Here is a 13701-nt window from a genome sequence, read left to right on the forward strand (position 1 = left end):
TTGTTCCATGGATGGATTCTATAATGCCACAGCCAGGGCTTTCAGTGTGCCTGACACAGAAGGGTGCTCACTGCACCTGCCTCCACCTCAGCCCCTTCTTGTTTCCAGTGTCCTTAACACCTCTTTGTAGAAAATGTGATGTACACACACACACTGGAATACTAGTACTCAGCCATAAAAGGAATGAAATAATGTCATTTGTATCAACTTGGATAGAATTTGAGACCATTATATAAGATTCTACATATTGTTCACTAGTTTTTCTCCCAGAGTTTCCAAACTTGTTTCCAGAGAGGGGCCCTTGTTGACTTCCTCCTAATCAAGGTGCATCAAAACCTATATTTTGGCCAAAATCTCAGTTCCTCAAGGTAAGCAAACATGATTACAATGGTTGTGGTTGCTGAGGAAAAAGCTGGAGAGAATTGAGTAATGAGTCCTTGGAAGTGGATTCAGGAACAGTGAGGCTTAAGGAGTGGACACAGCTGAGGAGGAGCAAGGATAAAAATCAAACCAGTGGAAATAAATGAGCTTACATGATTTTTTATAAAAGTGTATATGGGTACCAGAACTGCTGGCTCTTTTACTATTATTATTATTTTTTAAGTTGAAATCTGAATGTGCCATTTTCATGACTGATAAACAATAGAATGATGTGGGTTTGTGTGTGTATGTGTGTGTGTGTGTGTGTGTGTGTATACATGATTCATTCATACCTACGTCACTTGGACAGATCTTAGAGAGTCAAACACTGCTAAGTGTTTACCCGTCATTCCCACGTCTTCCTGACCCTCTCCAAGGATGCCTTCATCTTGGAACTAATAGCTCATTAAACCTGTGAGCTTATTTTACAAGTAATCAATAGAATGTTTTATAAACTCAAAAATAAATATTTGAGGTGCTGCGTGTGTAAATTTTTAATAGCAACAAGACTGTGCCTTCATACCCAAAGAGAGGTGAAGAAGTGAGGTAATGAATTTAATTATTATAGATGGCCAATTTGAGTAGTTCAAGCAAACATTATCTCTTTCATACAGAGAAAGAGATGTTTCTCTGTTTCATACAGAGAAAGAGATAATGTTTTTCTGGGATTCTTTTTCTGCTTGAATTACTCCAGTAATTACCTCAGGTCTCCACTTTACCTGAGTAGGTGGTCTTCGGTTGTTCCTATGTATTCACAGTTAAATTAGACTTGACTGAAAGACTCAGCCTCTCTGGGATTATATGGGGGAATTTGAAACATTCTGAGAGTTAGAGCCTTGTAGCTGGGCCACTAAAGAACAAAATGACAACATCGTTGTGATTTTAAATAAGGTGTATGTTCCCATCTAGGAGGGTTGGGTTAAGTGTGGTGTTTTTTATTTCTTCTTAAAAATACACGTTTTATAATTGAAAGTATTAAAAAGGATATCTTAGCAGGGGACACAATATTCTCCTAAACTTGATACCTATCAAAATAAAAAATAAGTTCAAGTGAAAAATAGCAGCTCATTACCTTCTCCTCTCCTTTGAACCCAGGAACATGGGTGTAATTAAGACCCCCCAATATCGGGTGGCACCTGTGGCTCAAGGAGTAGGGCACCAGCCCCATATACTGGAGGTGGCGGGTTCAAACCTGGCCCAGGCCAAAAACTGCAACAAAATAACAACAACAAACAAACAAATAAAGACTTCCTAATATCACTTGACTATGGGAAACACAACAGGAGCTATAGAAAGAGGCCTTCAGAGTCAGAACTAAGGGAGATTCATGCTGTCAGCTACCATGGGTCTTAGTTACTATTTTTGGAGGAATGTACTTGATAAAACAAAACTGCTTTTGGAAAAGGAAATGATATTTGAGGTAATAGCTGATAAATGAACAATTCTAAAGTAAGAAAGAAAATAATTGCAGTACAATGTGATTTTTATTATCTAAAGTCCATTTTTATTTTTCTATAGTCTTCTTAGATCTAGAACTTGAAACATTGTCTATGGCAGGTGTCCTCAAACTTTTTAAACAGGGGGCCAATTCACTGTCCCTCAGACCATTGGAGGGCCGGACTATAGTTTAAAAAAAAAAAACAAGGGTGGCGCCTGTGGCTCAGTCGGTAAGGCGCCGGCCCCATATACCGAGGGTGGCGGGTTCAAACCCGGCCCCGGCCAAACTGCAACCATAAAATAGCCGGGCGTTGTGGCGGGCGCCTGTAGTCCCAGCTACTCGGGAGGCTGAGGCAAGAGACACTTAAGCCCAGGAGTTGGAGGTTGCTGTGAGCTGTGTGAGGCCACGGCACTCTACCGAGGGCCATAAAGTGAGACTCTGTCTCTACAAAAAAAAAAAAAAAACTATGAACAAATTCCTATGCACTCTGCACATATCTTATTTTGAAGTAAAAAACAAAACAGGAACAAATACAATTCACACCGCTTCATGTGGCCCATGGGCCGCAGTCTGAGGACGCCTGGTCTACAGCATAGAATTGCTTGTGTATTGGAGCAGAGTATAGATAGATACCTCTATGTCCCTGTGTATCTACTTTTTTTTTTTCTTAACTTGATGTTTAATTCTATCTTTCTTTTTAGCAATCAAAAATCTTGAGTCTATGACATACCATAATCTTGAGTCAACCAATCAATTAGAAATCTATTTTACTTGTAGTAAACAAATGACTAGCTTTTATTCACATCAGCAGCTGCTGTGCTGAGAAATAAGAGAAGGCTGTATTTGCTAGTGATTTTCTTACCATGGAAATTGCTTATGTCATGCATTTCAGAGACTCAATTTGAGCAAAGACTTCTCAGTAAAGAGTATGATGAAGAAACAGAAATAGAATTTGAAACTTGAGCCCAGACAACTCATGACAGTACAGGATAGAATCAAGTTGATAAGAGAGAAAAGGTGAGAAAAAAGGACGACTTCACACATTTTTACCTGCTGAAAAGGAAAGGAAAGTGGTGAGGAAAAAAGATTCTGCTTACTTTTGGATGAATTTATCGTTACTGGTACCAAATGTTTGAGAGCTCTGGATAACTCAGAGTGGCCTGAGGTTTATAACAACTCCTTTGAGACATTACAGGCTCAGAGGAATTTTAATCCTAATATCCCATTTCAGGAAGACCTTGCTCTTTGATTGTGTAGAATTTTTTAAATGGCTTTCATTGTTACACGTAAAGATTTTCCATGGTGATTCTGACTGCACAGGAAATGTCTAATGTTTCAACAAATAGATTTTCCTCCCTATTTGGGAGCTCTCTATAGCAATGTGATGTGGCTTCCTTTGATTTATTTCATCAGATCCAGACACTGTGCCAGGCACTGAAGATTCAAAATGTTCTTTCCTTGAGGAACTTGTGATCTAGTGCCAGTGATAGATGAATATATACTTACTAAAATGCAGAGGTGTAGGCCCGGCACCTGTAGCTTCAGCCACATACTGAGCTGGTGGGTTAGACCAATACTTGGGGCAACACAGTGAGACTCTGTCTCAAAAAAAAAAACAAACAAACAAAAAAAACCCTCAAATGTAAATACAATATGTTAAAAAAAAATCATTACTTTGGTTCATTTTTGGAAACAATGTTTTTGTGAGCCTTCACCTAGCTGTAAGATGCATGACATACTTTACATATTTAATCCCAGTTAGTGTTCATGACACCCTTATAAGATAGATGTCACTAGAATCTTCATATTACAGATGAGCAAATTTAAGATAAAAATGGTTTTGTTTCTGAGACAAAACCATGCAAGCAGCCAGTGACTGTCCAAGCCTTGATTCATATCTGAGCTTGTTGGATTCCAGAGCTTAACTTCTTAATCACTTGCTTAAATTTCTTCTTTGTACAAGAACATATTATGTCACATACAAGTCTGACTAAATATTAAATAAAAATCATACTTGACACTTCTTATCTAAATTTATTTTTCATTCTCAATTTGTGTCATCTGCTTTTGTACATTTTATGAGTACAATAGATTTGAGAATTGTTTACAAGATTTAAAAATAGATACCAAATATTTATAGAATAAGTACAGTATAATTTACTCTGTATCAGGTTCTTATAATCTTAGAATTTTTTATTGTATTCTTTATAGCATTTCTAATATTAGCTAAAGGACTGATTTACTCAAACCACTATTCCACTTTTCTAAGCATTAGAATTTAAATGTGATAATTTTAACACCATAATAAGCTAACAACTGATCTACAATAATATATTTCCTTATTCAAACGCATACAAGTTTTTATTATAAAGCCTTTAGACCATTTACATGTGTTTTTGTGCTTTCTTAGAAGATTCTCAAAGAAGTGTTACAAAAATACTAGGTGCTTTTCTTCAAACAGCCATTATTCCAAATACACAGCACATAAACTAAAACTAGAAAACTAAAAATCATGCCAATGTAGGCATTGACAGTGGGGAGTTTAAATGTCTGTACAGTGTAAATGTCTGAAAATGCCTCTCTTTTACTGGGAATTGAAATCTAACTCAATGCTTGAACATGGGCTGTTGTGGACCTCTGCTGAAAGAAAGAGTAGGTTAAAAAGTCAAGTTCTTTTACTAATTTCCCCCTGTTGTGATAGCTTTCTGTAATTTGGAAGAATAAAGAAATTAGTAACTGAACCAAATTATCTGTTGGCTTAGAGTTTGAATATTTCCAAGAATGTTCTTTCTAATACTTTCATGCATCAAGACTGGTGAAATGCCCTTAAACTCCGGGTCAGAGCATGTGTTGCCAACCATAATACCACTGGATAAGTCTGAGGAGCAGACAATTCAAATGGAAAGAGGGGAAAGAAATAAAAAAACCTTTCAGAGAAATGAACTTCCACCTGCAAACACAGATTCCAAATGAGAAATCTAATTATGAGGAAGACATACTAAAACACATTGAGTATATGAATTCTATGTAGAAAAAAATTGTTATGGAATATAGTAATACATGAATTTATTCTAAATTCAAGGCATAAAAATGAATTAAAAGCAGAAACATAATAATTTTTAAAAGAAAATACTTAAAGGCCTTGGAATAAAAACATAGCCATTGAAATCTTTAAAATGCAGTAATTTTGCATTTGACTGGGTTTAGTTGTAGAAAGAATTAATGAATTAAAGGTTAGTGCTGAAGAATTAATCTACAATTCAGCACTCAGAGGTGAAGGCAAATAAGTATAAAAAGAAGTTTCAGAAGATTGCAGTAAAAATTGGGGAACTCTAATAGTTAATGAAAATTTTTCAGAAAAAAAAAGAATAGAGACAATGACGGAAAAGACAACACAGAAGTAATTTAAATAAAGGTGACTATTTTGAAATCACAGTGTAGCTCCTTGAAGAATTTCTTTTAAAGTCAGGATTCATTAATTTTGTTTCCTTGAAAAAAATTATGGGCACATTTACATCTATCCTTGAAGTAGAGGGGAACAAATTAGAAAGGCATTGGTTCATACTACCATAATTTTTAATTACTTGTTATAACTCTTATCCTCAAAATTCCAGAATATATTTTTTATTCTTTTATGAGAATAAAACCCACAGTTTACTTAGCCTGTTTGATATTACTATCTGAGCTGAATTTGTGATATCCTTGGGAAAACCTATAACAAAATCAAAAGGAGCAATGTCAAAGTAAATCAGTTTAAAAGTCAGCAAGCTCAGCATAAAGCCTTTGTGTTTGCTGGAATATGGCAGAATAAAACATTGGTAGGGGGCAGCGCCTGTGGCTCAGTGGATAGGGTGCCAGCCCCATAAACCAAGGGTGGTGAGTTTGAACCCTGCCCCAGCCAAACTGCAACAAAAAAATAACTGGGCATGTGGCGGGTGCCTATAGTCCCAGCTACTCCAGAAGCTGAGGCAAGAGTCCCCTAAGCCCAGGAGCCAGAGGTTGCTGTGAACTGTGACACCACAGCACTCCACCAAGGGCGACATAGTGAGACTCTGTCTCAAAAAAGCAAAAACAAACAAACAAACAAAAAAACACACGCATTGATAGGAAGACCAGAGAATGATGAAACATGAGTAGGTTTTTAGAAAGCATAAGGTATAGGGAATACTTGTGTCTACACAGCTGAATATTTTCAAAGCCAAGAATTCAATAATTTATCAAAAGTTTATGTTGAATGATTATCATTAAATTTCCAAATGAATGCTTTTCTATTTTTATTTATTTATTTTGTTATTTTTTTAATTTTAAATTAATATGAGGGTACAGGTTACATTGTTTTCAATTGTAAGAGAAGATTCATGTTGTAGTTGAGCCCTTCACCCAGGGGGCGTGCTGAACACCCTCACTGTGTACACATTGGGTGAGATCTCTCCAACTGCCCACACTCCTCCTGCCAATTTCCCTCCCTTCTTACCCCCTCACCCCTCTCTCTTTTCCTCTCCCCCTTACTAGACTTTCATGTGGGTGTTTAGTTGTTTACATATTGGTTTATATTCATATTGAGAACATTGGACTTTTTTCCCATTTTTAAGATACTTGACTAAGAAGAATGTGTTTCAACTCCATCCAGGTAAACATAAAAGATGTAAACCCTCTATTTTTTCTTATGGCTAAATAGTAGTGCTCCATGGTATACATATACCACAGTTGGTTAATCCATTCATGGGTTGATGGGCACTTGGGTTGATGCCATATCTTGGCAATTGTGAACAGAGCTGCAAATAAACATTCTGATGCAAATGTTTTTGTGGTAAAATGATTTTTGTTCTTCTGGTAATAGAATGGCAGGATTAGATGACAGGTCGACTTTTAGTTCCTTAAGAATTTTCCATACTTCTTTCCATAAAGGTTATATTAGTTTGCAATCCCACCAGCAGTGCAGAAGTGTTCCCTTCTGTCCACATCCACACCAGCATCTGCAGATTTAGGACTTCGTGATGTGGGCTAATCTCAGTGGAGTTAGGTGATAACTCAGAGTGGTTTTGATTTGCATTTCTCTGATGATTAAACATGATGAGCATTTTTTCATGTGTTTGTTGGTCATTCATTTGTCATCCTCAGAGAAGTTTCTGTTCATGTCTCTTGCCAACTTATAAATGGGGTTATTTACTCTTTTCTTGTTGATTAATTTGAGTTCTCTGTAGATTCTAGTTATCAACCCTTTGTTAGATTTAGTTATAGTACCGTTAGCTGTGTAGTAGCTTTTTAGCTTGATCAGGTCCTATTTATTGATTTTTGGTGTTGTTGCAATTGTCTGTAGAATCTTCTTCATAAAATCTTTTCCCAGGCCAATATTGTCAAACATCCCACCCTACTTTCTTATAGACTTTTTATTGTCATGCCTTAAATTTAAATCCTTTATTTGGCAAGAGTCAATTTTTGTCAATGGTGAGAGGTGTGGGTCATTTCAGTCTTCATGTGGTAACAAGTTCTCCCAGCACCATTTATTAAATAGATATTCTTTTTCCCAGTGCATATTTTAGTTTGGTTTATCAAAGATCAAATTGCATTATGTGGCTGGGTTTACCTCTAGATTTTCTATTCTATTTCAGAGATCTGTATCTCTATTTTTTTGTGCAGTATCATGTTGTTTTAATCACTCTAGACTTGTAGTATAACCTGAATTCTGTTAATATGTTGCCTCCATATTTGTTTTTATTTCTAAAATTCGTATTGGCTAGTCAGGGTTTTTTCTGGTTCCATGTGAAATGAAGTACTATTTTTTCAAATTCTTTAAAGTATGACATTGGTGCTTTGATGGAGAGTACATTAAATCTGTAGATCACTTTGGGTGGTATGGATTTTTTAACAATGTTTATTCTTCTCGGCCATGAGCATGGTATATCTTTCCATTTTTTAACATCTTTTGCTATTTCTTTTCTCAGGGTTTCATAGTTCTCTTTATAGAGACCTTTCACATCTTTTGTTTGATTCCCGTGTATTTCATCTTCTTTAGAGCTATTGTAAAAGGTATAGACTCTCTGATTTTATTCTCAGCTTGACTGTTATTGGCATATATGAAGGCTACTAGTCTTTGGGCATTGATTTTGTATCCCAAGGTGCTGCTATATTCCTTGATCACTTCTATGAGCTTTATAGTTGAGTCCCTGAGGTTTCAGAGGTATAGGACCATGTCATCTGCAAAGAGAGAGAATTTGACTTCCTCTGTCCACATTTGAATACCCTTGTTTCCTTCTCTTGTCTGATTGCAATGGCTAGAACTTCCAGAACTATGCTGAATAGCAATGGTGGGCATCCTTGTCTTGTTCCAGTTCTGAGTGAGAATGCTTTCAGTTTTATCTATTCAATATGATATTGGTTATGGATTTGTGGTAGATGGCCTCTATCAGTTTAAGAAATGTCCCATCTAAGCCTATTTTTAAAGTGTTCTTATTAAAAAAGGATGCTAGATATTATCAAAGCCTTTTCTGCATTTATTGAGAGAAACACATGGTTTAAAAAAAATTTTTTTTATGTGATAAATTACATTTATAGATTTATGCATGTTGAACCAACCTTGCATCCCTGGGATAAAGCTTTCTTGGTCATGATGTATAAATTTTAATGTGTCACTGTATTCTGTCTGTTTGCTAAGATCTTACTAAATATTTGTGCATCAGTATTCATTAATGATTTTGGCCTATAACATTTTCTTTTTTTTTTGTTGGGTCCTTTCCTGTTTTGGAATCAGGGTCATATTTGCTTCATAGATGTGTTGGGGAGGAGTCTTTCCTTTTCTATGTTTTGGAATAGATTATGTGATATAGGTACTAGTTCACCTTTAAAGGTTTGGCAGAATTCTGGTGTGAAACCACCTAGTCTGGGGATTTTCTTTTTTGGAAGATTTTGTATTGTTGATGCAATTTCAGTGCTTGATATAGGTCTGATTAAAATTTCTAATTCTCTCTGGTTGGATCTAGGAAGGTGGTGTGAATGCAGGTTTTCGTCCATTTCCTCTATATTTCCATATTTCTGGGCATAGAGGTTTTTGCAGTTTTTGTAAGGATTTCTTGTATTTTCTCTTTTGTTTATGATTGAAGTTATTAGAGATCTTACTTTCTCTTTCTGGCTAATCTGGCCAAGGATTTATCAATTTTGTTAATCTCTTCAAGGAATCAATTTTCTGTTTTGCTTTTCCTCGGAATGATTCCTGTGTTTTCAATTTCATTTAAATTTGCTCTGATTTTTGTTATTTCTTCTGTTTTTCTGGGTTTGGGATTGGTTGTTCTACTATTTCCAGCTGCTTGAGATGCCCATTATGTTATTGAGTTGGTTTCTGTTTCCTTGGTGAAGGCATTTAATGCTATAAATTTCCCTCTGAGCATTACCTTTGGAGTATCAAGGTTTTTTTTTAATTTTTATTTATTTTTTCAAATTAAAACAAAGTCTCACTTTGTGGCTGTTGGTAGAGTGCCATGGCATCATAGCTCACAGCAACCTCCAACTCTTAGGCTTAAGCAATTCTCTTGCATCAGCCTCCCAAGTAGCTGGGACTATAGGTGCCCATGACAATGCCCGGCTACTTTTTTTTTTTTCCCAGTAGAGAAGGGGTCTCACTCTGGCTCAAGGTGGTCTCAAATCTCTGAGTTTAGGGCAATCCACCCACCTTGGCCTCCCAGAGTACTATGATTAAAGGTGTGAGCCACCATGACCGGCCTGTAGTATCAAGGTTTTGACAGCTTGTGGCTTCATTATCATTTTGATGATGAAATATAATGATTTCCTTCTTAATCTCATCTTTGACCCATCTATTGTTCAGCTTCAGGTTATTAAATTTCCATGACTTTATTTAGGTATGAGGATTTCTGTTTCTTGAGTTCACCTTTTATTCCAGGATGGTCCAAGAAGACGAAGGAATAATTTCTGTTGTTTTGAATTTGTTGTAATTAGACCTGTGTCCTAAGATGTGATCAGTTTTGGAGGATTACACTTGGGCTGGTGAGAAGAATGTGCATTCAGTTTATTAGGATGAAATGTTATGTATATATCTGTTAATTTCATTTGTTCTAAGGCTGTATTTAAGTTCATTATTTATTTGTTTAGTTGCTTCCTGGAACATCTATCCAGTACTGTTAAAAAAGTTTTGAAATCTTCAGCTATTAAGGTGCAGGATGATATGATATTGTTCAGATCTTTTAGGGTTTATTTAATGTATTGAGGAGTGTTCAGGTTGTTTGTGTAAATGTTAATCATTGAAACCTCTTCATGTGTGCCTCCCTTGACACTTGTAGTGTCCATCCTTGTCTTTCCTTATTTTTGTTGGTTTTGATCCAATTGTATCTGCAACTAAGATCGCAATCCCTGCTTTTTTTTTCTGATTCCCATTTTCATGGAATATTGTTTTCCATCCCTTCACCCTGCGTCTTGTTTTACCTTTTGAGGTTGGGTGTTTTTCTTGGAGACAATAGATATTTGGCCTGAACTTTTTATTCAGCCAGCCAGTCTGTGTCTCTTCAGTGGGGAATTTAAGTCTGTCACATTTATTGTGAAAACTGATAGGGATGGTAGAATTTTGGTCATCTCATTTTTCAAAGTCTAGAGCTTATGTTTATCCCTTGCACTATTGTGGAGGCTGGACTTGGTTCTGTAATTTCTGGGTGTGTTTACTTTGGTGATGGACCATCGTGCTAATGTTTCAAAGAAGGAGTCTGAGTATTTCCCGTAGGGCTGGTCTAGTTACGGCAAATTTTCTCAACATTTGTATTTCAGTAAATCATTTGATTTCTGCATGTATATCAAATGAAACTCAATTTAGCAGGACATATGATCCTCAGCTGAAAATTGTTTTAAGATGGTTAAAGGCCAGTGATCAACCTTTTATATAAATTATTAGTATTTTCTTTTAGATGCTATTTGGTAGTATTTTCTCAAAAATTGACCAATTTAGTTTCAATATGACACATAGGTAAAGATATCTTTATGTATATGTGTAGTTAAAAAGGGAGGTTATGGAATCTAAGACATAACATATTTTTAGTTTTTTTTTTCAGTTTAGAACTTGTTCTATCTAAACTAATTCCTGTTCAGATTCTTAAGGTCTTAATATCACAAAACCCTAAAATCCTAAAATACAATGACAATTCTGAAATTTATGTTGCAATCATGTTGACTAAGGGACATTTATTATTCCTATTTATAAACAAACTCTAAAATTGCATTAATAAGTGTTGGGAAACTTAATAAAGCTTTCAATCTTTGATACCATTAATGGTCAATAGTACAGTAGCTGTTCAAAGCCTCCCTATAACTTAAAGACACAGGCTATAGCTTTTTTCAGTAAACTGTAAGGGGTTTTAAGAAGCAATTAGCAGGGTGGTGCCTATGGCTCAAGGAGTAGGGCACCAGCCCCATACATGGCAGGTGGCAAGTTCAAGCCCAGCCCTGGCCAAAAAAAAAAAAAAAGAAGAAGAAACAATAAGCCAGTTAGCAAACTAGTGGAAATTTAGCAATTGATATACAGACATGTCCATTTAAAATATTAATAGATAAAATGTATATAAGACTATAAAACATTCAGTTCCATGCTTTGTCTATAAGATAAGCTTTAGAAAGCTCATTATATATTCTTTTCTGTAATAAACTAAATGGTGATATTTGCAAAGGAGTGGCTTTTTTATCTGTGTTTTTATTCCCTAGTATTTTATCATGCTTAAATATTTTGTTATATTTAAAATATATAATGTTACATTTCCCCATCCCAAGTTTTTTAAAAAATTAAAAAATAACTGTATAAGTTAGCCTACAAATGAACTGAAGTGGTGAAAAAAGAGTGAATGATAAAAATGTACTGTGCCATCTGGATAATACAATTTTTACATTCCCAGACACCATAGGAGTAAGATGTATACTGTAATACTAGGAGCTTGGAAATTGGGATGGACCATTTTATAATAGAAACAATTTTGTGACAAACCTTTTAACTCTTTTTGTAAAGAAGATGCAATAAATTGAAAATGAAAGTGTCAACTGACTTTTAAGAAATTATGACTATAAAAGAAAAATAAAACAGTAGTCAAAACAATACAAAGACTGTTGTGTTGTCAGGGAAGGATAAGCATTATCTAGTTTCTTATTTTCTGTTAGTTTTTAAAAAATATCAAAATGTAACAATTTCAGCATCACATTACATCAGATTAATTACCAAAGACAGTAATTCAAGCATTTAATACTCTTCACGATATAAGTGGTAATTACAATCCTAGTCACATTACTGTCATTATTATTTTTGTAATGACTATATAGAATCTAATCCTCATATGTACATCTTATAATATTACTTTATGAATTCAAAAAAACTATCAATAAATACTTGGTGGCAGGTCAGCCTTTTTTTTTTTTTCATTAAGACCTGCAACTGACTGCATGAGGCCCACCCACATTCAGAAAGGCACTATCCTTTATTCAGTCTACATGTATTTAAGGGTTATTCTCACCCAAAACACCTAGAGTAATGTTTGGCAGATATGTGGGCACCCTGTGACTCAGTCAAGTTAATACAGCATGTTAACTATCATGGTACATAAAGAACTAATTATCTTAAGCACAATTTCTGCATTCCTCTTTCCCTCCATTAGAGTCTACTCCATTTTCTTAGATGTTTAGTGGTTCTTCATCCATAAACCCTATTGAGGACTGATTTTAAAATATTTGGGGTATTCTCATTCTAGAAAATAATTGTTAATTACAGAAATTAGAAGTTTAGTAGTTATATCCAAAAATAACAATAAACAAAATATTCAATTAAATTATATATATTCATTAATTGGGAAAGATATTAATAGTTTAGCTTGAAAAATAATTGTATGCCCAAATTCATGTTTATAGATAGAGACCATTTTATGAAATATGAGAAATCTTGATCAAATTTACTTGCAGACTTTGAAAATTTTTCCATTTTCAATTAGAAACTAAATATTCAGTTATAAGGAAATCAGTAAATCCAACAAGAACCAAGGAAAGATATTTCTAATGTATGTTTTAGTGAAACTTCCCTACTATTAATAGTAGTGAATATTTACATATGTACTTATTAAATACTCTTTTAGGTGAAGTTGGAAGTCCAACTTTGGTAAATAAATGTTAAAATATAATTATATTCTTACCTTTAGATTATTTTATCCATGAAGATTTACATAAAAAAAATTTCAAATGAGTTTCCTGCTTGTGTTTGCTCCTTAAAAATATTAAGTGTCAGTGCTTCAATGATTATTTGCAAAATATATTGCTCAAACATACTAATTTGAAGGATGCTTAAGATCAGAGAGAGATCAAAATAAAACAGAGGTGGTATAAAATTGCTATAATTTAATTACATGGAGTTTATGAGCAAGTTCTCCTTTGTGTTTTCTGCACATATTATCTTACTGAATATCACCCTGTGGTGCTCATGCTATTAGTATTTTCATTTTCAGTGAGGAAATCAAATCTTATATGTTTAGTAACTTGTCAAAGGTACAAAGTTATGAGGGGCAGAGTCAGAATTTGTATCGCAGTCTAGACAAGTGATTTGCTCTAAGACAGATAAAGACTTCCTTTAGGAAAGCTGACATAAACTCTTCAACAGTGGCAAATAGGCATCCTTAACTGATAAGTTCAACCGTGAAATCAATAGCAAATAATCCCGAATAAATTTTGGTAAATAAAGCAGTGATAAAGGGTATTGGAAATTAAATATTTAAAAGTGAAATATGATTATAAGTTAATAAAATAACTTTCTCTTACATAGATTATGAAGGCATTGTCAAAGTACTATGTTCCAAAAGCATTTTGAACAATACCAGTGT

This window comes from Nycticebus coucang, chromosome 20, assembly GCF_027406575.1.
Source record: "Nycticebus coucang isolate mNycCou1 chromosome 20, mNycCou1.pri, whole genome shotgun sequence".
Classification (NCBI taxonomy): domain Eukaryota; kingdom Metazoa; phylum Chordata; class Mammalia; order Primates; family Lorisidae; genus Nycticebus; species Nycticebus coucang.